The 26,174-nt window shown below is 44.3% G+C and overlaps 1 long non-coding RNA gene across 1 annotated transcript; it reads left to right on the top strand.

Moving 5' to 3' along the window:
* Positions 1 to 2,252: 2,252 nt before the first annotated feature.
* Positions 2,253 to 25,254, top strand: LOC116738278. Its single transcript, XR_004344021.1, has 3 exons — positions 2,253 to 3,062; positions 23,713 to 23,856; positions 24,001 to 25,254. It is a non-coding gene; the product is annotated as an uncharacterized LOC116738278 (long non-coding RNA).
* The last annotated feature ends 920 nt before the right edge of the window (positions 25,255 to 26,174 follow it).

Here is a 26,174-nt window from a genome sequence, read left to right as displayed (position 1 = left end):
TCCTGCTGCTGTCACCACCACCATCGCTCCCAAGCAACAGCAGCTAACATTTATTGAGGATTTACTGTGCGTTAGGCACCATGTTAAATGCTTCAAATTCATCATCTCATTTAATCCTCACAACGACCTTGTAGGGCTATTATCATCCTCATTATGTAGACGATGAAACCAAGAATTACCAAAAGTTAAGTGACTTGCTCGTGTTGCAACAGCCAGTAATGGGTGGAGATACAAGTTGTGTATAGATCTGTTTATGCCAATAGGTAGAGACCGCAAATTCGATGAAAGTAAATACTGTTTCTACTATGCAGTGCTTAACTCAGTACTTGACCTACACGACTAAGAAATCTTTTTAATAGATATGAAGTAAATTTTAAATTCCATCCTCCTAACTGTTGCAACTCCTTACTCTTATAGTCCTTTAAATATATTTGTATTCATTTCTATTTTTATGTATGTTTTACCCTTGTTCCAATTTGAATATCCATACAGTCATCTCTGTCTTTCCTACCTTGTTTTCAGGGTACTCCTAAAGTCTGGCATCCTTCACAGATCTTTTTCCAGTAAACCAGTCTTTCTCTGAGATCCTAGAGGAATTATTTCCTTTTCTTCTTATTTTGTTTTCATCATATTTTAGTTTGTGTGACTCCTTAACTTTTCATAAGGTTTTCACCCAAAGGGCGGGCGGGGGGTGGGGGGGGGGACTAGTCCCTTTAGAAGAGAGACTTTGAGCTAACTTTCAATAATTAACACAGAGTAAACAAATTGGATCTTTCGTACTTTGGTAAGTACCACCCAAATAGATGGGCATTCACAAATTTGTTTTAATGATGTTAATCTTAAGGCAATATCCTTGTTCACTGCCTCTAAATCATATGCTAAAGGCAGGAGCAGAGGAGTCAATGATGCAGTAGAACTTGCCTGTCTGATTTTTAAGGCATTTTATTTCTTTCCTCTAAGTCATGGGAGGCAAGCTGAAAATTTAACCAAATTATAGAACTTTAGAGCTTAGAAATAACCTTAGAGACCACTAAGCCTCCATAGTTCCCAAACTTTTCATCACTGAGGCCCTCCTTTATTGTTCTTTAATTACCTCCTCTAAACTCCATATTGTGAGAGACGCTTGCCTTTTGGATTTCATTTAAGGAAGAAAAATGGCTTCTATTTATTGACTGCCAACTACATGCCAAAAATGTACAAAGTATGTTATTGTCTATCAGTCTCACAAGAAGTCAGTGGAATAGAGGTTATGATTCCCATTTTAAAAATGAAGAAATTGGGGCACCTGGGTGGTTTGGTCAGTTAAGTGTCCAACTTCGGCTCAGGTAATGATCTCATGGTTCGTGGGTTTGGGCCCCATATCGGGCTCTCTGCTGTCATCACAGAGTCTGCTTCAGCTCCTCTGTCCCCCCTCTCTCTGTCCCTCCCCCACTTGTGTTTGCTCTCTCTCTCTCTAAAATAAATAACATTTAAAAAAAAATTTTTTTTAACGTTTATTTATTTTTGAGACAGAGAGAGACAGAGCATGAACGGGGGAGGGTCACAGAGAGAGGGAGACACAGAATCTGAAACAGGCTCCAGGCTCTGAGCTGTCAGCACAGAGCCCGACGCGGGGCTCGAACCCACGGACCGCGAGATCATGACCTGAGCCGAAGTCGGACGCTTAACCGACCGAGCCACCCAGGCGCCCCAATAAATAACATTTTTTTAAAAAAATGAGGAAATTAAGGTGCAGAGAGGTGATGTTGACTTACCCAAGGTGAGCGTAAGACTGAGCATTTGATAGGAAGGTCACAGGATTTGAACCCAAGTCTAACGCTAAGACTCAGGTTCTTTATCTATATCCTCTACTGCCTTTCTAATTAGGTAATGCCCCTTTCTCCCAAGTTTTGAGTAGAATCATTTGATAACCTTCTAAACAAAATCAAAGAAATGTGGTGGACATAACCCAAGTATCCCAAGTATCAGCAGATAAATTAGTAAACAAATGTGATCTATACTTACAATGGAATATTATTAGACCACAAAGAAAGGAATGATGTTCTGATACACATAACATGGATCGATCTTAAAAACATTACGCGGAGTGAAATAAACCCGATGCAAAAGGACCAATGTATGACTCCACTTATGTGAAATACCAAGAATAGGCAAATTTATAGAGACAAAAAGTAGATTAGAGGTTATTAGGGGGTAGGGGGAGGCAATAATGGGGAGCTATTGCTTAATGGATGCAGTTTCTGTTTCAGGTGATGAAAAGGTTTTAGAAATTGATAGTGATGACCGCACAACCTTGTGATTATAATCAATGTCACTAAGCTGTACATTAAAAATTGTAGAAATGGCAAATTTTATACTATCTATTTACCTAAGTAAAAAAAAAAATAGGGAAATTGGATTGTTTTGTTTACCTAGATAACCTTATTGTGTGTACCCATGATTTCAGTTTCTCTGGTTCTGTAAGTTTTTTGAAATGTAAAATGTGAATTCCTGTAGAACAGGAATGTTCTATTAGTGGCCCTCCAGGCACCCAGGCCGTCCGATGTGAAGACAATGCCCAGCTTCTCACAAGCACACACTTAGATGAACAAAAAATAGGTCTCCCAGTCACTTACTGTCCTACATATCAGGAATAACAAACGAACAAGCAAGATAGTGCATTCTAGGAATCACTTTTGTAACCCCGGCAATCTTGTGAGAATCTTGGAGGCCCGGCGATGAATAACTCTTTAGTCCTTCCCCCTGGCTGGAAGAACAGAGACAAGGACAAGTGCCAGTCCTGATGGCACCTACCCCGCCCTTCCTCCACTTTTCAGAAAAGCATGAAGGACACATCATGGAGGAAAACATGGATGGGAGAACAAGAGAAGCCACAGAAAAGGCACATGAAGACAATCCTTCATATCAGAAAGGACTGAGAAGAGGTGAAGAGGTGTGCCTATGATGAGACAGAGAAGGGAGGAGCTAGTCTCCTGTGCAGGCCTTCCTCCCGTCCTGGTGAACACAGCATAGGGCTGGGCAATGAGCACTTGGTGGGAAAAACCACGGATTATTGTTGTAAGGTAAGGGTCTTTCGGATTTTTAATTCAGCGGCTTTGGGGTTCAGAGGGCTTGGCACTCCTCCAAGAGTTTCCCTCCCCCCTTACCGCTCTGTTGTTGTTGTCCTCCTTACCCTTCTCCTTCCCCCCTCTTTTCCCCCCTCCCTCCTCCCTTCTTTTTCCATTCCATGCTAGAGTACTTTTATACTCTGAAGAGACTTTTCCCTTACTGGTGCTGAGAGGAAAGGGTATGAATAGGAGGGAGAGGAAGTAGGGAGGGTGTGTGGGTCTTTGTTTACAAGAGGATGAAAATTCAAGAGCACACAGGTATTCCACTCTCCCCTCTATTCCCATACAACCTCCAACTTTTCTCTCTTCTTATCTTATGGTTACTTGCTTCTGCACGACCAAGCCTCGGTAATTCCCAACATTGTCTTCCCCAATGCCCTCATTTATTGATTTCTGCCCACCTGCACCCAAATCCCACATTCCGAAAAAAACTACTGCCCTGTAACCTCCTTAAGGGCTGGAGCGTCATGTTAGTTAGTCATCTTCGTATCCCTGGTATCTAGAAAAATACTTGATGCTCAACTCATATCTGTCGACTGAATGGGTAAACAAGTAAACGCGAGTTGTCTGAGCACAGCGCTAAGCCTTGTGGTTGGTTTCATGCAAGGCTGACTAGGGCATGACAGGAAGGAATATTTTAAATGAGGAGTATCCTAGGAAATCAAGAATATTAGCTCCCCAAAGAAAAAGGGGACTTTTGAGTTTCCCTTCGGTTTGGTGATGTGGGCTCACAGTCTGACGAGGAGGGAAGTTTTCGCTGCAGTCCGTAGAGTGATAAAGACTGAGCATTATTTGCGCCGAGGCTCTCATAAAGCTACACAAGAGCGAGTGATCACAAGAGGATGAGGGAGTTCATGAGCAACGTAGTAGACTTCTTCTAAATATAGGGGAAAAGAAAATTAGAATTTGAAAAGCTTCTGCGGAGGCAGTAGGACATTTGGGTTCTCTTCAAATCAGCATTGAAAGCTGCTCTTTTTGAAAAGGTCTGCATCAATAAATCAGAACACCCGAGTGAAGAGAGCACTTGGGAAGGCTCATTGGTGAGCTTGCCCCCGCTTTGTCACCCTTGAGGCGTCTCTGGTCTGGCTTCCTCCCGTGGGAAGGAAAGGGGAGCAGAGGGGTGCTGGTCTGGGCTCAACTCTAGGTCAGCTGGGCCCAACAGGTGTGGGAGCTGACCCTCAAATGGGTTTGGTGGGACCAACAGCACTACATCCAGACTCTGCTATGCCCACAAAGCCAGCCAGCTGCAAATAAACCAGGGTGCCCTTTCCACCTTTTGTGCCAATCGGAAAGCCCTAACTCTGCCTTCTGTACCACCACCGGCACCCCCTTTGGTTCAGTTCCTTTGGTACGGGCCGTGAGAGATCTGCGGAAAGGTGCCGTCTTCTCTCTGCCTACTGATGTGAAGGACAGAGAGGGTACGGGGCCTCGGCGAAGGGTGAGGGAAGACGATGGGGAAAAAGATGCTCTAGACCGAAACCTTGGCAGCCTGTGGTGTTTAGAAACGTATTTTTTAAAAAGAAAAAACGAGACAATAAAAGAGAGACATGGGATGGGGAGATTTCTGAGGAAGATGTTCATTTTAATAACATCTGTAAACTATGAACCACCCAAAAACAGCTAGTGAACTTCAGTTACAAGGTGTTTTCGTTACACTCAAGGACCAAGATTTTAACAGCACTGAATGTGATAGAATGCTGCATTTCCCCTCCTGAACCCCTGCTAATTTTTATCCCTTTCCCTCCGCCTCTGCCGGTCTGTTTGTAGCATTTTGGGCCTCTCTTTCCTACTGGTCACGACTGAAAGCAAAGATCACAACCTTTCATTATTGCTCTGGTGATAATATCAAATGCTCCAAATGTGGATAATCTCACATTCCCTGCGATACTCAGATCTAATGTGTAAAAACAGCACATTAAGCTAGAAAAGGAGGACAGAGAGTAAGAGCGTTGAAATCACAAACCATAGTCTTCTGAGAATTGCAGACACTTGCTTTTTGGATCCAGATTGTGCAGGTTTTTTTCCTTACCATTTAAATGTAAACAGGCAAGCTTCCTGCCTCCAGAAAGCTCTTTCCTCTGAAAGCACTCTTTACTATTTAAGCAGATACAGGATAGATATTTCGACACAGAGCCCACATAAAATCCCATATTAGGAATGATACCAAACTTAAAGAACGTTGTAAAATGGGAATGGGAAAAAAAAAATGTACAAAATGAATTCCTGCCCATTTACATGCTTTTCGTCAGGCTACCAGATACCAAGCCTCTGTCTTTGTGTTAACACTGCAGATTAGGTCAAGTTTTTACCCCTCTGAGCTCTTTTCCTGTAAATGACGGGTTTTGATGTGAAACAAGCAACATGTCAAAGCGAGTTGAAAGATGTAGGCATTTTATGCCATGTCACAATGACAGGCCGGTGAATATTGGGGCCATTAGGGGCTTATTAGTGAATAAATGACCAGATGGTTCAGTGATGCACGGAGATGGACAGAGCTGGATGCTCCTAATCAGCACTGTCTGTACTTGATGTCAAATCACATGACACAGTAACCCATGGATACCAAGGAAGAGTTACCATTAGCAAGTCAATTTGATATCTGGGTGGTGTAAACAGACTCAGAACCACACTTCAGGGCTGCCTCTGTTTGGAGGAAGGGAAACGCAGTACAGCATTGTAAGGCACACGCACAATAAACTCTAATTGTTGTTTGATAATCGTACCAAGAATTTCTGTCTTAGCTCTTCCTCTTTATTCCTGAGGAAGGAGTGACGCCCAGAGGCACGAGGAAAAGGGATCGTCGAAAATAAAGAGGTTGCACTGAGGATCTATTTGAAATCTAAGTAACAGACAGAGGAAACAATCAGGTCGTAAAGAGTGGGCCATTAGTGGGAAGAACGAAGAGCCACCTTCCCATGCTTTGCCTAGTGGGTGACCGACAAAGTTTAGGTACAAAACACATACTGTAAACAGATGCCATTTGCCTTTGCCTACTGCACGCTTAGCTCTTTCCTCCTTGTCTCTGAATAATGTGGATCGCCTGAACAGCCACCTTGGGTTATTCCCGTAGGATTGCAGGAAAGCGTTTTTCAAGAAGAGTGCACGTTTCTTCCTTCCTAGTCATTTTCAGTATTTTCAAACTGACAAGTATTCTTTGCACCCCCATCTACTACGAAAGAAAACACTTGCTCTGCTCCTAAAATCCAAGAGAAGAAACAGGTTGGGGCGCCTGGGTGGCTCAGTTGGTTGTGCATCCGTCTCTTGATTTTGGCTCAGGTCATGATCCCAGGGTGGTGGGATGGGGTCTGCATGGGTGCCGCGCTGAGCACGGAGTCTGGTTAAGATTCTCTCTCTATCCTTCTGCCCCTCTCCCCTACTTGTGCGCTCTCTCTCTTTCTCTCTCTCTCTAAAAAAATAAAATAAAATGAAGAGAAGAAACAGGTTGGAAATAAACTTACTTTGGTGTTCCCTCGGAAACCAGTGGGTTCGAGGCCACCGATTCAATGCATTATGCATCCACAATGGAAGTGTTGACGGACATTTCATCACAAGATCATCCATTAAAGCGATTCAGTCTTGAGGGAGTAGGACCTAAATGATATTACTGTAAGTTTCTCTTTTTAATAATACCTATTGTTTGTATAGCAGTTTTCGTTTGTAAAGCACATCATGGATATTGTGTCTTTTCGGTTTCTTTTTAGCCAAATGTTATTAGTTTAATTAATCCTTCCTGGGCATCTATTATGTGTCTACTTCTGGACAAGATGCTGTGGACAGAGGGAGCAAAGGCCAGAATTCCTCAAAAGGCTTAGAGTTGCACTATCTAGGGCTTTTTAATGGGCATTGTATAGCAATTGATGCTCACAAAAAGATTCTATGTAATATACATGTTAGGGGGAAAACTGTTTAATAATTGACATCTGTGACCCCACCATCCAATAGAGGAACCAGAACATGGTTAATTTTGTTAAATCTATGGAGGTGCTCATCTCCCAACACCATCCCCCACACCCACAAAGGTGACTACACTCTGAATTCTGAGTGTATCATCCCCTTATTATTCAAAAATAATTTGACCCCACATGGCTCTATATCTAAGCAAGGTATTTTTAATTTGCCTATGTTATTCCTTTACAAAAATGGAATCACACTGTAAGTATTCTCCTGAGAATTGCTTCCCCCCACCTCCCAACAATGGATTTAAAAGTTAACCATGCTTTTATATATGGCTGAAGTTCATTCGGTTTCACTATTCTCTTACGTTCCACAGTGTGAATATCCCACAACTGATGTATCCATTCTCCTGTTGGTAGACATTTGGCTTATTTCCGGTTTGGGGCTATTACAAATAATGCTACAAAGAACATTCTTACACATAGGTGCTGGTGTATGTATGCACGAGTGTCCCCATGTGTGGATTTTCTGGGTCACGGAGTAGCGGCCATATTCAGCTTAACAAGATAATGCCAAACTGTTTTCCAAAGGTTAACCAATTTACACTCCTACTGGTAGTGAATGAAGAACATTCCCATTATTCTGCATCCTTATCAACACTGACTACTTTCAGACTTTTAATTTTGCCAGTCTACTGCACATACATTCAGGCTTCACGGCCACCCAGAGAAGCAGTAATTATTATCTATATTATACGGGTAAGGCTCAAAATCACAGAACCGGTCAGTAATAAAATCGGAACTTGAACCCAGTTCCCCAGCCTATAAATCCAGAACTCTTTCACTGTTCTGCACCGTCCCCGTCACCTTAGTCCCCATTGACTCATGCCCCACAGTCATAAGTACAGTGAGCATCCAGGAGCAGTATCATGCTCAATTTAGGTATCGGCCACTTGTTAGTTATGTGACTTGGGCAAATCCCTTGACCTCTCTGAGCCTTAGTTATCACATCTGTAATACAGCAATAATATTAGAACCTATATTACAAGACTGATATGTACATATTGCATTAGGTTGAAAATATTAAACAAGTTCACACACACACACACACACACACGCTATTAAGTAGACATTGAAATAAACACTCAAAATTCCAGCTGTGAAAGGTAGAATTCAGTTTATCTGCCCTCTTTCATTCCAGCAAATTGTGGGCTGGCAAACCCATCCTTGTTTCATATGCATTTACATTGAAGTATTCTCATCTTTGCTCCAGCACTGTGCAAATTTGATTTCAGCACAATCAGTTTTAAAAAACAATGTTAAACATGCATTTTCTAGACTGGGTGATATCAAAAGTCATTTTTAGTGGCACTCGGGTGGCTCAGTTAGTTAAGCGCCTAACCCTTGATTTCAGCTCAGGTCTTGATCTCTGAGTCGTGAGTTGCAACCCTGCAACCCAGGCTCTGAGCTGGGCGTGGAGTTTAGTTAAAAAAAAAAAAAAAATCCTTTATAGTCTTTAACTGAGCTTGTGTGTCTCTATTTCTATATGTGACAATTAAATGTTTTGTCTGCCTCGTTAGATTGGATTCTCATTTTTATCACAATTGCATCCTCACCCTTAATTTAATAAATACTTGTTAATTAAATCAATCAATCAATGAATTTTAAAAGCAGATTAAGCGATGTGTTTTGCTGAATTTATATGTCAGTCAAATGGTCCTTTGTAAAAAGGTCTATGGTGTTTCGGGGTGCCTGCGTGGCTCAGTCGGTTAAGTGTCCAACTTTGGCTCAGGTCATGATCACAAGGCTCGTGGATTCAAGCCCTGCATAGGGCTCTGTGCTGACAGCTGGGAGCCTGGAACCTGCTTCAGGTTCTGTGTCTCCCTCTCTCTCCCCCTCCCCCGCTCACAGTCTTGTCTCTCTCTTAAAAATAAACATGAAAAAAATTTTTTTTAATTTTTTTTTTTTTTACATTTGTTTGTTTTTGAGAGACAGAGCGACAGAGCACAAGCAGGGGAGGGGCAGAGAGAGAAGGAGACACAGACTCCAAAGCAGGCTCCGGGCTCCAAGCTGTCAGCACAGAGCCCAATGCGGGGCTCGAACCCACAAACCATGAGATCATGACCCGAGCCCAAGTCAGACGCCTAACCGACTGAGCCACCCAGGCGCCCCGAAAAAAAATTTTTAATGAAAAAATTGAAAAGCCTACAGTGTTTTATCTCAAGTCCTTGAAGCCTGATGTTTTTCAGAATTTAGAATTTTTCCATTAAAAAAATTAACACTGTATGTATACTGTCTATTATATGACATCTACAGCAGGACCTGGGCACCACTTAATAATAAAGCACATTAAAATTTCTGAAGCAAAGCATAGGTATAGGCACTCAGGAAGGGGCTTTCCGAGACCACAAACAGCATCACATTGGTTCAGGTTAAACCTTCTACCAACAGTTATAGAAACACCTGTCTTCCCAGATTGTTGCTCTGTAGACTATGGGTTAAAATTGTGGAAATTTAAAGCCCTAACCCCTTGGTCCCTAATATATTTTATTCACACTATGGTACATCTTACTCATACTTCATTCCTTGCTCTCCAAGAAAAACTATACTAGTTTATGGTGCATTGACACTTATTTTAATGGGCCAGTGATTATCCCATTGCCCTGAGGCCAGGGAAATGTACAACCTATTCCTAGGAGAGGCATAGCTGAATCCTAACAAATAATAAAAACTATTCCAAAAATTAAGAACTGGGATTCATTCAAGAGACTTATAAAGTATTTATTCACAATTTGGGGGGGGGGGTAAAATTAGTAACACTTCCAAAACATAATTTTTATCTGGTAAAGTTTTGAATATCTTTTCTAAAAAAAAAAAGGGGGGTGTCCTCCGAGAAGGAAGCAAGTTTTAAAACTGATATTGGAAAGTCCTAAAAGTCAAAGCTCACTGTATTTTATGGAGACCTAAATAGAACAAATCAGTTGTTTTTAAGACCAGGAGAAGGTCTAGACTCTAGAGGAGTCCCTGTCATAGCCCTGAGGCGTGAGCAAGAATAGTGTTGTAGAAATCAGTCACCCGAAGTCCAAGCCTTCAGTACATTTAAGTTTAAACATGCTGAGGGTGCAGCTCTGAACTTCCAAATGCACACACACATGCACACACGAAATTCTTCCTCCCCTGGTAGCATTAGCACAGGGAACTGCCCAGGCTAAGGCAGTGTCTGTTTTCTTTCTTTCTTTCTTTCTTTCTTTCTTTCTTTCTTTCTTCTTTCTTTCTTCTTTCTTCTTTCTCTTTCATCTTTAGGTATAAAGGTATGACTCAGATGACATCCTTTACCCAACTCTTGCGACCTGGGCGTCGTGAAGTGTGCTGACTCAGTGGCCACATTGCTGAAAATCATAGCTTAGCCCTTTACAAGCCCTATGCTATAAGGAAGTTCTTTCACTTCTCTGTGTCTCAGTTTACCCATCTGCAAAATGTAGGTGGGGCACCTGGTGGCTCAGTTGATTAAGTGACCGACTCTTGATTTCAGCTCAAGTCATGGTCTCACAGCTCATGAGATCGAGCCCCATGTCAGGCTCCACGCTGAGAACGGAGCCTGCTTAAGATTCCCTCACCCTCTTCCTCCGCCCCACCCCCGCGCATGCTCTCACTCTCTCGCTCTCTCTCGAAATGAAATGAAATAAAATAAAATGGGGGTAATAATAGATCCTAATCCATGGGGTTGTTGTGAAGATCAAATTATATTCAATATGTATTTGACTCCTAGTAAGGGCTCTATCCCTGTATTCCAAACTGATGCTAATTCTAAGGACCAGGCACCCCCTCAGGTCTTGGGAATTACCTATATAGCGAGCTGTAGCTTATGCTAGAACACAAGATTGCCACACACTATGCTCCCAATTGACCTGAAACTTTCCAGCACCTTGGTTTTATTGCTAGCATTATTTATCGCTTAAGGCTGAAAAAATGGGTTAATTCATATTCTGAGTTCTTTCCTTTGAATAATATTTGCTGCATTATAAGTATCAGCTGTCTCCAACTTACAAACAGGTTGAATTCCAAAAAGTTTATTTGTATGTGAATTGTTTACAATTTGAAACACATTTTCCATAGAGGCAATGTTTTAAAAGAGGTTAGTGCCCAGGCTGACACATTAAAGGCAGTAAAGTGGTCACCAGAATGGCTAAAATGAACAAATCAGGAGACTACAGATGCTGGAGAGGATGTGGAGAAACGGGAACCCTCTCGCACTGTTGGTGGGAATGCAAACCGGTGCAGCCGCTCTGGAAAAGAGTGTGGAGGTTCCTCAAAAACTTAAAAATAGACCTACCCTATGACCCAGCAATAGCACTGCTAGGAATTTACCCAAGGGATACGGGAGTGCTGATGCATAGGAGCACTGGTACCCCAATGTTTATAGCAGCACTTTCAACAATAGCCAAATTACGGAAAGAGCCTAAATGTCCATCAACTGACGAATGGATAAAGAATATGTGGTTTATATATACAATGGAATACTACGTGGCAATGGGAAAGAATGAAATCTGGCCTTTTGTAGCAACGTGGATGGAACTGGAGAGTGTTACGCTAAGTGAAATAAGTCATACACAAAAACAGATACCGTATGTTTTCACTCTTATGTGGATCCTGAGAAACTTAACAGAAGACCATGGGGGAGGGGAAGGAAAAAAAAAAAAGAGAGGGAGGGAGGCAAACCATAAGAGACTCTTGAAAACTGAGAATAAACTGAGGGTTGATAGGGGGTGGGAGGAAGGGGAAAGTGGGTGATGGGCATTGAGGAGGGCACCTGTTGGGATGAGCACTGGGTGTTGTATGGAAACCAATTTGACATTAAATTTCATAATAATTATTTTATTTTATTTTTTTTTATTTTTTTTTTTTATTTTTTTTTCAACGTTTATTTATTTTGGGGACAGAGAGAGACAGAGCATGAACGGGGGAGGGGCAGAGAGAGAGGGAGTCACAGAATCGGAAACAGGCTCCAGGCTCTGAGCCATCAGCCCAGAGCCCGACGCGGGGCTCGAACTCACGGACCGCGAGATCGTGACCTGGCTGAAGTCGACGCTTAACCGACTGCGCCACCCAGGCGCCCCTCATAATAATAATTTTAAAAGGGCAGTAAAGTGGGCATCCAGCCTGGAGGCTGGAGGGTCTCAGACAATCACAACAGCTCACTTAGGGCCAGGATCTATCTGTTCATCTGCCTGGACACTGAGGAGGTGGTTGGTGGGGACAGGGGACATGGGGAGTGATGGCTAAAGCTTAGCATGTTCTTTATCTGAGAGGGAAAGAAGTTGGAAGTCAGGGGAGAGGTTTGGTAGGCCCCGCCTCTAGTCACCATGACAGAGGGGAAGGGCATGAGCTATAGAAGAGACGGCCATCCGATTCTGTGTCTCCCTCTCTCTCTGCCCCTCCCCATTCATGCTCTGTCTCTCTCTGTCCCAAAAATAAATAAACGTTAAAAAAAAATTAAAAAAAAAAGGGGGGCGCCTGGGTGGCTCAGTCGGTTAAGCGTCCGACTTCAGCTCAGGTCATGATCTCACGGTCCGTGAGTTCGAGCCCCGCATCGGGCTCTGGGCTGATGGCTCAGAGCCTGGAGCCTGCTTCCGATTCTGTGTCTCCCTCTCTCTCTGACCCTCCCCCGTTCATGCTCTGTCTCTCTCTGTCCCAAAAATAAATAAACGTTAAAAAAAAATTAAAAAAAAAAAAAAAAAGAAGAGACGGCCACTGTCAAGATGGTTAGAAATTCTGGAACCTTGGTAACTTCCTTATGTTTCATTGCTCTATACCAGTCTCCTCATGGTGAATAGTACGAAACTCCTTAAAAACCAAATGCTCTTGGGAGCCCACAAGGCAGAGGGATGAATGGGGGATTATATTCCACTTTAAAGCTAGGAGACGGGTAGGGATACGTGGGGCGGGAGAGGTGGATGATGGAGAGAAGCCAGAGTAAAGGTGGGAGGTGTCCATTATAAAGAGGAAAAGAAAGTAGGCTGTGTGATCTATGCCATCAATCTGCCAAACACCGTGTTCATGAGGAACAGTGACTCCCACGGAGGATGGGACACATCTCCCTTTATTGGTAACTTAAGAGCAGAAAATAAACAGATGAAGTCACCTGAGACAAATCATCAGTAACGTTAAGTATCCGTACCCGCAAAAGAGAAGAGTCTTACATTGGTCGGTAACCTGGCTGCATATTAGAATCATCTGGGAAAATTTTAAACCCTGCCCCCCCCCATGCCCCAGCGGTACCTCAAACTAATTCTACTAGAATCCCAGGACCGAGGCATCAGAACCGTTAAAGCTCCCCAGATAACGCCAGCGAGCAGCCACATTTGAAAACCATTTTAAATCTCACCATTCCCAGATGCCCTAAATTGAAGAATAAGGTGGCGTGGCCTCCACGGAGCTCTGGAACACTCCAAACCTGAGCCTCATGCCCAAATTTCTATTTATAATTAAACGCCGCCTTCTCTAAAAACTCTGGGACAGAATTTGAGAATGGATTCAGTGCCGCTGACTCGTCACATTACGATTTTATTTGCTAAGAAAGTAAAATGATTTCAACCACAGCAGTCATTAAATAGGATGGCCAACCGCTTCAAACATTTTTTTTTTTTTTAATTTTTGAGACAGAGACAGACAGAGCATGAACAGGGAAGGGTCAGAGAGAGAGAGGGAGACACAGAATCCGAGGCAGGCTCCAGGCTCTGAGCGGTCAGCACAGAGCCCGACGCGGGGCTCGAACTCACGAACCGTGAGATTGTGACCTGAGCCCAAGCCGGATGCTCAACGGACTGAGCCACCCAGGCGCCCCAACCGCTTCAAACATTTTATGGGCAAACCCCGAGAGCATCCTAGAGATCAGTTTGTCCCACCACGTGCCAGGCACCGGGCTGGATGCTGGGGCTAAAACAGTTATAAATGTAGATCCACGTCGTGCCAAAATGGTCGCTTGGAGTCGGGGATGATCGGGAGAGTGAGCAGGGGAGGTTGCTAGCCATAGGCTGGGCACCTGACCAGCCGAGGCCCACCAAGAAGCCAGAGTGACACCTATAAAAGATGGAGTCACCTGTGTTAAATCCTTATGTTTTCTGGGCCATCAGTACCGATCTCATGAGTACGGTGTTGCTTGGGCGCGTGGCAGTGTCCCGACAGACAGCTGAATTCTATTTACTAACGGATGTACCTCCATCTGAAGTGGTGTCATCAGCTACCCCTCTGGCACATGTACCTTTTCTACGTGGCAGTGCCGGCTTCAGAGAGGTGAGTTGGTCTGTGCCCGACCGTGCGCGTGGCCGCTAGGAAACTACCGCCCCTAGGAAATTACCACGATCACCCCATTGAACGACTCAGAATTAGTCCTCTGTTGATCTGCACTTTTATGATCGATTGCTGTTGCCTTCGGAGAAATCCAACCACGAGGTAAGTGTGCCCACATCAAATCTCTTGCTTCCCTGGTGCTTTAGGGGCTGAGGAGCCGAGTGTCTCCCGGTGCCATAAGTATGTCGTCTCTTTCCGCGTTGACAAGGTTAGTGTCTGGTGTCTACTGACACGATCCCCAAGCTTCCTCGAACTTGTGTCATTAACCGTGCCGCGGGGTCTGACTGCAGCAAATGCCGAGTACATTAAGCAGGCAAAACAGCCCAGGTCTTGAAAAAGTCTCCGCGTAGAAAACAAGGGGCTCTAAATGATTCTGTTAACACGTCTGACATCCCTTGCCTCTCTCCTGTTCGCTCTCTCCTGTTCACTGCCGCAGAGAAGTCTGGCCACACGAACCGTGCATCCCGCCCTCCTCCAGGTCCCCTCCCCACAGAGGGCTCCACATGGATGTTATGATCAATCCTAATGCTGCTGGGAGCCACAGATCTCTGCAAAGATCTGTCCCTCTCCCAAAGAACCGCAGTCGAAAGGAAGGATATGCAAGAGACAGGTAGCAAGTGAACCAAGCAATTGTCAGACAAGTCACATTTTTACAGCCGCAAAGCTCTTGGCCAGCATTTGCTCATTTAGAGAACAATCTCATAGGCAAAGCCCAACCCAGACCAAACTGGGAAGGAGACCGTCCATCGGTGCAGAGCGTGGGGGGCTTTTCTGATCTCTATAAGCAAAGGCCGGCATCCTGGCCTGAAACCAGGTCTAAACAATTCAGGGAGTGCTGCTTCACAGTCGTTGGAGGAATGTCACTGGTGACATTATAAGGCCCACACAGCCAGTACTTGAGACGCATCACGTCCGACTTGCGAAGGACTGTACGCCCTGCATAGCTGTGTGGGGACTTGGCTCGCTGCTCTCGGAGCTCTTCCTTGCCCGTCCCCTGCTCTGCTCTACGCACTGTGGGCAATTAAGGGGGCTACATCTCTGAGTTTCTCATGCCCTCCAGCCTGGGAGTGGGGAGGCCAGCCGGAGGCAGGCACTGGCCCAGAGGAGAAGTGAGGCCATGTCTCCTCCTGTCTGTTTCAGATGACATCATCGCTGGCCAGACAGACCTGCCTCTGTAATCCCAGCTCCTCCTGGTCAGGCCCACCGAGGTTCACATCCACTGGGTGGCCCCAGATCTCAAGCCGCTCCAGCGACACCGCCTCCTTCCTTTGTCCCGCCAGTCGAGGAGGACGAACATTTTCCTGTGCGTATTTATCACTAGCTTCTTTCTGTTGGACTTCTTCGGTCTTCTCTCACCTATGTGACCGTCTCCTTGTGACAAGTTTCTTATTTTGAGGTACCCGGAGTGGTTTCTGTTTCATTGGCCGCTGTAACAGTTTACTGTTGTAACTCAGTCGTGCTTCTCTGTGCTAAATCTGTATCTACATACAAACTGAAGAATTAATCGCTGTTCCGGGCAGAATTGTGTCCCCTTAAAATTCATGTGTTGAAGCCCTAACCCCCAATACCTCAGATTCGGTGACTGTATTTGGAGACGTGATCTTTAGAAAGGCTATTAAGGTCAAACAAGTTTATCAGGGTGGGGCCTAATCTCATCCTGAGGTGTCCTCAGAAGAGATTAGGACACAGACACAGAGGGAACATGGCCGTCCGACAGACCATCTAGAAGCCAAGGCGAGAGGCCTCAGAAGAAACCAACCTTGCTGACACCTTGATCTTGGACCTTTAGCTTCTGGAACAACGAGGCAATCAGCTTCCATCGTTCAAGCCTCCCTGTCTGTCGCTTGCTAACACTAGTAAATACACGGAATACAATTGCTTGTCTCTGAAATTTGGGGTTAACGAGTTAGCTCTAAGCCCCCGTGTCCTCTTCTGTAAAATGAGGATAATTATATCCAGGTTACTATGAAAATCAACTGAGAGAAGCTTAATACAGTACCAGCTGCAGTGCTCAATAAATGTCGGGTATCACTGGGAATATTCACTTACAAGTAACGAAAATGCACTTGGGGTGTTAACTCTGGAGCCCACCTGGCTGGGGTCAGACGGGTGTTCAGCTTGGGCTGGCTGGCTAATGTCCCCACTCAGGTTTGCCCCTGGATTCTCTTGTCACTTCTTGGTTTGGGTCGCTATTCTAATTACAAAGAGCTCCTCAGCTCCATCGTCAAAGTGGCAGTCTCCGGCCTTGAACACTAGGCTTCCGGTACAAATTCAGTAACTTTGTTTGCTCTCGCTACTGCCATTTCCGTTTCTGTCCTCGCTCCCTTCTGCAGAAACCCATTCAAGGAGCGAACCTGCAGGACTTTTCTGGATTGCCTGTGACTACGCCCTGGGTCTGTTCGGGGTCAGCCAGGAAAAGCTTTCCCACTGGTTGCTGATCCTACTGGATCCTCCAGCATTGTTGCCTGTAAATATTCACACCATGGAGATAAAAGGAACCACCTGCCTGGAACCACCTGCAGCTGAGCTCAGCCAGACCCCTGGGTGGGAGCTTGTATGTTGGCAGGTGCAGTCTCCCTATTCTGCTTCTCTGTAGCTCAAATCGTTCCCCTTCGGCAATGATGTGCCTAATAATTTGGAGCACCCGATTTCTTCTTTGTGATTACATTAGATCCACGAGTCCCTGGATAGTGCAAAAAACGAACTGCTAACACTTTTGTGGGGTATTTGTATTATAGCAAGCCGTTTAGCTTTCAGCTAAAGGAATAAAACGCTAATAGTATAATCGGGGCACTAAGGGATGGGGGATATTTGGAGCACCTTTAAGTAGAAATAGTAATTTTTAGGGGCGCCTGGGTGGCTCAGTCGGTTAAGCGTCCAACTTCGGCTCAGGTCGTGATCTCATGGGTCATGAGTTCAAGCCCCACGTGGGGCTCTGTGCTGACAGCTTGGAGCCTGGAGCCTGCTTCAGATTCCGTGTTTCCCCCTCTCTCTCTGTCCCTCCCACAATTATGATCTGTCTCTTTCTCAAAATCAATTTTAAGGGGCGCCTGGGTGGCGCAGTCGGTTAAGCGTCCGACTTCAGCCAGGTCACGATCTCGCGGTCCGTGAGTTCGAGCCCCGCGTCGGGCTCTGGGCTGATGGCTCGGAGCCTGGAGCCTGTTTCCGATTCTGTGTCTCCCTCTCTCTCTGCCCCTCCCCCGTTCATGCTCTGTCTCTCTCTGTCCCAAAAATAAATAAAAAACGTTGAAAAAAAAATTTTTTTTAAAAATCAATTTTAAAAAATTAAAAAAAATAGTAATTTTTAAGCAAATGGTGAAGAAAATACTAGTTAAAAATTGAAAGAAAGAGAATGCTTGGCTTTCCTTAGCTGAAGTTTCAGGAGAATGAGAAAAAAAATGAGTGATCTCTTATAAAGAAGTATTTTCTTTTTTAAGTTTATTTATTTTGAGACAGGGGGAGGGGCAGAGAAAGAGGGGGAATCTCAAGCAGGTTCCGCACGGTCCGTGCAGAGCCCATGCAGAGCTCGAACCCAAAAACCATCAGATCATGACCTGAGCTGATATCAAGAGTTAGAGACGTCACTGCCTGAGCCACCCAGGCGCCCCAAGAAGTATTTTCAGTGAAGGCCTCTCCACTTCCACTAGGAAACCCAAGCTCGGACAGACGCTATCTTACGTATACGTGTAATATTCGTCATCACCAATTTATTACTAAGTGCCTTCTACGTGATTGGTACTGTATGGTGAACTTCCCAGGGAAAGTAAAAGAAAGAAGAAGGTAGAATAGTATAAAAACAAAGAGAGGCCTAAAGCATTTTAATCCACTTATATTTTAAAAGCAGAAATTGATCATCTTGTGATTTTTTTTAACCTCCCAATGGTTAGTTGCCATATGGTACCAATTCTGCTGAAGGAATGTGAAAAATAAAGTAAATGTCAAATCTTGACTCACAATCACTAACCTTGTAACTACGCAGAATATAATGGTTTTCTCTATGCATCAGTCTCTGTTTTAAGGGCCAGGTGCTAAATAAAGCTCTAGACCTCTATGAAACCACTTGCCTATTCCTGGGAGGGAAAAAAAATCCCAGGATTTTGTGTCCCTGTTTTTTTTCTCCACGTCCCCACTGGTACTGGATAGAAGCTATTCTGTTCCTTCCATCTTGGTACAACTTCAGAGTTACCTTCGGCGTGAGGTCCCTTATAAGCATCCCTGGCTGGTAAGATTTTGCCATTGGATTCCAGACTCTGTTCCCTAGCCAGATTATTTTTTTTTTAAGTAATATCAGGATTAATAGAGTCACTATTGCCTGGTTTCACTAAACAAATTTACTTGGCAAAATAATGAAGAAAAATATGAATCTGCTTGTACAGCTCTGGGGAAAGTCGCACTCCCAAAGATGATTTCCTTTAAAACGTCCCTTTGAAGCATGCCTATTGCTGACATGGTTTCAACTATCGATAGGTTAGTGTTTCGCGTCACTACTTTTGATTGGCATAAGGTGTTCCATAGTCAAAAGTTTGATCTTACATTGCATGAACCAAAACAAAATGTCGTTCTTCAGTTGTGTTTGCCCAGCCACCTCCCTCCCCTGCTTGTTCTCCCCCTCTCTCTCCCCCTCTCCTCCTCTTCCCCCCCTTTTTCTCCATTCTACTGTGGATCTGACTTGATATGTGAGCAAAAATTGAGCAATCTTAAAAACACCATCTATGAACTCTAAAGAAAATAGTAAATATGAAAACGTAGCACATGTGCTTAGTTAAAAGGACAAAAGACTAAGGAAAAACACCCAATGCTGTTGCTTCTAGTAGTCATGAAACTTATGTGGCTCACAGTTCTAATAATTTGTACAAGAATATGGATCGCCCTTTTGCTGATAAGCACGGTCATTCAGTGAATGGCCATATGGGCCTTGCTTTACTTAAAGAATCATTCAGTATTTCAGTATCAGTTCAGTGATCAGCGTGTTGAAAATATGTCAGATGCCAATATAAGCACGACAGCACAGACTTCTGAGGGATCAGGCTGTGTTACTGGGCTCCTAATATATACCACATGCTGATCTAGCTTCTTTCTTTCCTAATATTCCACTTAAACCTCCTAGCAATCCTTGAGATACGTGCTGTTGTCCTCATTTCAAAGATGAGAAATCGAATGAAGCTCAGAAAACTCAAAATAAATCAATGCCTAAGGCTGGCCTCCTTGCTTCCAGTCTAGCGGACCACTTCCCATCTGTTCCAGGCTTCAAAGCTTTTAGTGGCTTCTCCTGGCCTTTAGAACAAAGTCTAAACTTATTACCAAGTTTTTCAAGGGCCTTTGTGATGTGGCCCCAGTTATCTTCTCAAACCTTCCACCTCACCTCGATCGCCCTGGCAGGATGCAGCACTTCCTTCCGTCCTTGGGCTTGCTTTTGTCCCCGAGATTACACTCATGCACTTCCGTGCCCTCCCCCATGGCCTGGCTAATTTTCGCCGGTCCTTCAAATCTGAACTTAGGTATCACTTCCTCCAGGAAGCCGCCTCTAACCCCCATGCACCTGTTAGGTGAGCCCCTGTCGGATCCTATGGCCCATGACAGTGTCACAGACACTGCCTCATAATTGTCTGTTTACTTGCCTAAATCCCTTTCTTGACAGTAAATTCCGGGAAGGCAGGAACTGAGCTTGTCAGTCTCTCAAGGTATCCTAGGACCTCGTATAGAGAGTAAGTGTTTATCAAGGGTCTGGATGATTAAGAGAATCACATCTGTGCTTGGAGAACTTTAAGGGCAACATGGCAACAATTCTTCGGCCGCTGCTTCTGAGAGTGCACCATTTAGGAGGGTATGGTGGCATTACAAGAAATTTCCCATTTTGAGTTAGATTCCCAAAATACAGAGAGACGATCGCTTTTCTCTGCCAAGGTACAACCTTATTTAGAAGGTTGCAATCATTCTGGGGCAAGTTTTAAGATGGGCACTGTCAAACTTCTGAGCCTCCAAAGGAAACTGTATGCTTTGAGGAATATCTGAAGGTAACAGTTCTGCTTAATCTAGCAAAGACTAAGGAGAAATGTCAACCCTGCCTTCACTTGGTTGAGGCTGTCTCAGAACAAGGGAACAGAGGGATTCTTAGAAGTGCATGTCTATGGGGCGCCTGGGTGGCGCAGTCGGTTAAGCGTCCGACTTCAGCCAGGTCACGATCTCACGGTCCGTGGGTTCGAGCCCCGCGTCGGGCTCTGGGCTGATGGCCCGGAGCCTGGAGCCTGTTTCCGATTCTGTGTCTCCCTCTCTCTCTGCCCCTCCCCCGTTCATGCTCTGTCTCGCTCTGTCCCAAAAATAAATAAAAAACGTTGAAAAAAAAAATTAAAAAAAAAAAAAAAAGAAGTGCATGTCTAGGGGCGCCTGGGTGGCTCAGTCGGTTAAGCGTCCGACTTCAGCTCAGGTCACGATCTCGCGGTCCGTGAGTTCGAGCCCCGTGTTGGGCTCTGGGCTGACGGCTCAGAGCCTGGAGCCTGCTTCCGATTCTGTGTCTCCCTCTCTCTCTCTGCCCCTCCCCCGTTCATGCTCTGTCTCTCTCTGTCTCAAAAATAAATAAACGTTAAAAAAAATTTTTTTTAAATAAAAAAAAAAGAAGTGCATGTCTAGAAAAAAGAACGATTAGGTAGATTCAGCTCAAGTTGAGAAAAAATCTCTAGTTCTCTGGATCGTGGGAATAGGGGATATCTTTGTTTACCTTTTAATTGTCCTCTATATGTCCTGAGCATTCTACCACGAATTATATCAAGGCGTCAGATAGAATTATTCAAAATGAGTCCATAAAACCATTCATCAGGAGTACTACAGAGAGAATTCCTGATTTGTGCAGGACAGTAGAATCTATCTTTTCTTCTAGTGTAAAGGCTATACAAATCTCCAACTAAACAACTGAATAAACAGGGTCTGTTTCCATTTGGTCAGGTTGACCACGTGCAACCCATGCAAAGCCTGTTTCTTATTGTCAAAATAGCATTGTATTAATTGTTTTAGATTTGCACTAATTCACATTTGGTGCAACAACAAAAAAAAATAGATCATGCATTCCTGTGGAAAGTGAAATCTCCCCAAACCCAACTCCATGCAAAGATTTGCAAGGGTTTTATGCAAATGTATTAATGGAATCACACTATTCCGTGACTTTTGCCGACTGATGTGCGAAGCCATAGGCACGGTGTGTCTTCTGGGAACATTCATTCTACTCAATGACGGATAGTTTAGAATATCAAGATTTTTGATTAAAAAAAATAAGTCAGGTGTGTTATACAGAGGAAAACAACACGTAGATAGAACTTTAGGGCAACGGAAATACTTCAAAGACATTTCCCATTTGGGGTTAGGGCCCCAGACACCCAAAGATAAATTCACTTTCTTCTGCCATTAGGGATGTTTTAGTGGAAAAATTTGAGAAGTACTTGTTTAAGATCTTCGGAATTTTTTGAATGCCTGAGAGGATTCCAGACAAACTGGGGACTAATTATAATGGCTGAACTAGGTTCTTAAAATAGAAACCAGCCGAGAGCTCTCAAGATAGGTCCCTCAAAGTTAATGTGAGGACACAAAGGGAAAGAAGGGCAGGGAGCAGAAGGAGCCTTTCCCAGTTACGCTAATAGCTGGACCAAGTCCAGGTGCAGAAACTGGTTCGTATGACAACTCAGAATAGACTCATTTTCTGTGCTCACAATGGGTAACAGAAGGTTATCTATACTGTAGGCTTTTGTGGTTCTTTTGAAAGGAAGTCTCGTTGTTGGAGGCTAATAGACTTCAAATAGTGAATTCGTCACTAGAAAGCCAAAGTTCAATCATAGCCTATTCGTTTGTCTTATTTTACTTGAATAGAAAACTCAAAAGCTCTAATGAAAGAACATTTCAAAAGACAGATAAACGCTTGTTAATAATTCTAGCGGGTGAGAGGATTTACCCAAGCCTAATTTCTCTTGCTGGATTTCGTGTGGTGTCTTTGGACCAACAGTACAATGCAGTAGGCTTCCCCTTGTACCTGAGCGCTTTCCGTTCTGCGCTTGCCAAAAATAGTTGTTTGTTACGACGCGTAGGTAAGTGTTTTTGTTCTCCACAATAAGCCTGCGGAGCAGAGGTGAATTATGTTTAAAAAGGAATCGTTTTTGCTTGTCAGAACACTTTACATAAAACAGCCTTTGAGTTCTGAAGGATTTTAAAGCTGAGCTCTAAAATCCTACAAGATGCGCCTAAAATAATCTTCTTGCTAAAAGCAAAAGAACCAGTCAGCTGACCTTCAGCTCTCAGTACTTGGAAACACTCCTTAGTGCTTAACAGTATTTAACTTCTGTGCGTTTATTTGCCTCTGTGTTTATTTTTAAAGCATCACTCGGGGCGCCTGGGTGGCGCAGTCGGTTAAGCGTCCGACTTCAGCCAGGTCACGATCTCACGGTCCGGGAGTTCGAGCCCCGCGTCAGGCTCTGGGCTGATGGCTCGGAGCCTGGAGCCTGTTTCCGATTCTGTGTCTCCCTCTCTCTCTGCCCCTCCCCCGTTCATGCTCTGTCTCTCTCTGTCCCAAAAATAAATAAACGTTGGAAAAAAAAAAAAAACAACATCACTCTAGGTCAGGTAAATGGATTCAGTAGAGATAAACACACCATCCATCATATTTTGAGGGGACTTGCATAGCTGAACAATAATATTCAGTATCATTATGCTGTCTGGTATTCACTTGAAACGTGTCATACATTATCATATGCTAATTGTGCATAATTAATCCTAACTATTAACGGACACAAGATCCATTAATGGGTTGCAAAGTAAAACTTACGTACAAAAGAAAATAAGAACCTCCCCGCACAAAGGGGACAGACTCTTTATTCTCTAAGGCCCGTTAAAAAAGATTATAAATGAATTGACCGTTTTGATATCAGAATGTATACAGTAAATAACACGTGTAAAAATGCAGTCGTTTTAGGTCCCCTGGGGAAAACAGCAGTAATTCTTCCTCATGTGAGAAGCATGGAAAGAACGCCGTCGAAAGAGGCTCAGTCGATATATTATCTTCAGAACAACAAGGGAGCTATAGATGAGAGATTCTGCTGTCAGAACCACTTGGAAAACCCGGCAGGATGTGCATCCAATTCATAAAATAAATAGTCAACTTATTATTCAGGTTTAGCTCAAATTTTGGTGAGCTTGGCAAAAGTTGTCACTGTGGAAATGTACTGTGAACTCAGAAAAATGTTCGTTTTGTTTGAGAGGCAGCTCTCTCCAGAACTGAATAGAAAACAGGGAGTTAAGCGCCTCATCCCCCAACTTTCATTAACCCTCAGACTAACAGGAAGGCTGTATACATTACCATCGCTGTATCTCTTTTCCCCTTGGAGGTACTGAAGCGAAGCCAGAATAAGTATCTTGCTTAATGTGAATGCACAGTTCAGTGCAAGGACTGCTCAGAGAACCCTAACCTCCTAGCCCGCTGCTGGTCCAATGTGTCTCCCAGCTCACTTTCCCCAGGCACCCAATTTCAGGTAAGCTACGTGTTACTTCACACTTTATTAGCACAACCATATAGTGCCTGTTTTTGTTCTTAAGAACCTTGTATGACTCCCCGTTATCCGCTGACGTTGCCATTAGCACCCTTGACCGCAGGAGTCTGGCTCTTGATCTTCCAGAACAGGATCGTTCTTTCCCACCCTCTTTGAAACCAGCTATGGTCACGTGAATCGCTTTGGTCGATCAACATGCGTGGAAATGACAAAGGGCAGACTCTTTAAGAAGCGGCATGTGATTTGCCCCTCTGCTCTGGTGATCATTAGAAACATACATCAAGATGAAGCTTCCATCAGCCAGGATGTCCGAGCGATTACAAGGAGCAGAGCCCTCCTGCCGGCCTTCAGCGGACACGGGATGTGAGCAGGGAATAATAAACTTTGTGTTAAATCACTGAAATTTGGGACTTGCATGTTGCTGCCGCATAATCCAGCATATCCTGAGTGATACGTGTACAAATTAAAATCGAAGCTGCTTCAACTGGACCTTGAAGACACTCCACCATCTGGCCTCGGCCTATCTTTTACACATTCACTTAACCTGCTGAGAGTATGATGTGCCGGCAACTCCGATAGTTCCTGGGAATACGAAGGGCCCACGCCCTCGATGGGACCTACATACGCACATTGGAGTTGTTACAATACAGCATGATAATTGCTACAGTCAACCTTCGGGTCTAACAGGAACAAGAGAGAGATCACTTTATTCTTCTCTGGGATGATGTTGAGAATGATGTCAAACATTGTTTTGTTTTTTTTTTTTTTCAAGGAGTGGTATGCATATGAAAAGGCACAAACGTGAAAGAAAGCAAAACATGTTCCAAAGCCGTGCGTAGCTTGCTATATGGCTGGTGCGTCTTTGCCCAGAACATATCTACGTCGGCACACATCCATACCTCTGCCCGTGCTTTTTCCCTTGCCTGGCTTCCTTCAAACCACCGTAGGGTTAACAAGCTGGGGGTGGGGGGAAGGCAGGCAACAGATGCCAGGGGACTCCAGAGTTTTTATTTCATACTGGTCTCGCTTTCATATGGGCTCTTATGCTTAGACATTTATCTCCTCTCCAAATAAGTCAATACATTCAGTCACGGGATGACTGATGGGATTCCAGGATGCTGTTCATTATACCTCATTAAACCAGACCACTCCTGTAGAAGACTAGATATAAACATTTTTTGCAATCTAACACAGCCCATGACTACAAATTTAGGACGTGGGATTTTCTGTGCAAAAGGCATTCAAAGTAAACATGAAAATATACCTCAGTTTTGGTAATCCTGCTTTGAAACTTTTTCTTTGGTTATACAGTAGCATCTTTTAAAAAAATGTGTTTTAATGTTTTTATTTTTGAAGGAGAGAGAGAGAGACAGAGCATGAGCGGGGGAGGAGTAGAGAGAGAGGGAGACACAGAATCCCAAGCAGGCTCCAGGCTCTGAGTCGTCAGCACAGAGCCCGACGAGGGGCTCGAACTCACGGACCGTGAGATCATGATCTGAGCCGAAGTCGGAAGCTCAACCGGCTGAGCCACCCGGGCGCCCCTAGCGTAGCATCTTTAAAAAAAAAAAAAAAGGTCAAGGTCAAGGCTCTTCTGGCCAGTGAAAATCTTTGAACTAGCATCTCTCCCTTCTTCGCATGGGAAAATTTCAACATCCTGGGAAAGGCACAAATGCATAAGCTCAAAGGTCACCTCCTCTGGGAAGCCTCCCTCGACATGTACTACTCTTCCTCTTTGGTCCCTTAGCATTTTGTTTCTAACTCTGCCCTTTATGGCATTCAACGGGTCATTATAGATGAGTAGTATTTACATGTCAAAACCGCCCAACGAGATTGCTGTAAGTGGCTGGTAGTGTCTTGCTCACTCCTGTGTCCCTCATGGTAGCAGCACAGTGCCGGGACAGAACGGCAAGCAATGCGTGTCGGACTGAATTGAGGATGCGGGTGAAACGCCCAGTCGTTGCAACGACCGGAAACTGACAAGAAAATTCTTTCCAGGGAATAGACCCCGTTCTCACCGCAAGCGGGTGCAGATGTTATACAAAAATTTTCTGTGCACGGCTGGGATCTCACAGTAAGAACCAACAGTGAGGTCGAGCCCTGAAGAAAAATGGAACGGCATCCACTACGGTATGACTTTACAGGCCCCAAATCCCTTATCTAAAACCTTTGGGCAAGAGGGGCGCCTGGGTGGCTCGGTCCGTTAAGCGTCCGACTTTGGCTCAAGTCACGATCTCACAGTTTGTGAGTTCGAGCCCCGTGTCGGGCTGTGTTGACAGCTCAGAGCCTGGAGCCTGCTTCGG

This window comes from Lynx canadensis, chromosome C1 (genome assembly GCF_007474595.2).
Source record: "Lynx canadensis isolate LIC74 chromosome C1, mLynCan4.pri.v2, whole genome shotgun sequence".
Taxonomy (NCBI): Eukaryota; Metazoa; Chordata; class Mammalia; order Carnivora; family Felidae; genus Lynx; species Lynx canadensis.
Note: the sequence above shows the minus strand (reverse complement) of the source record. Positions and strands in the feature narration are given on the sequence as shown.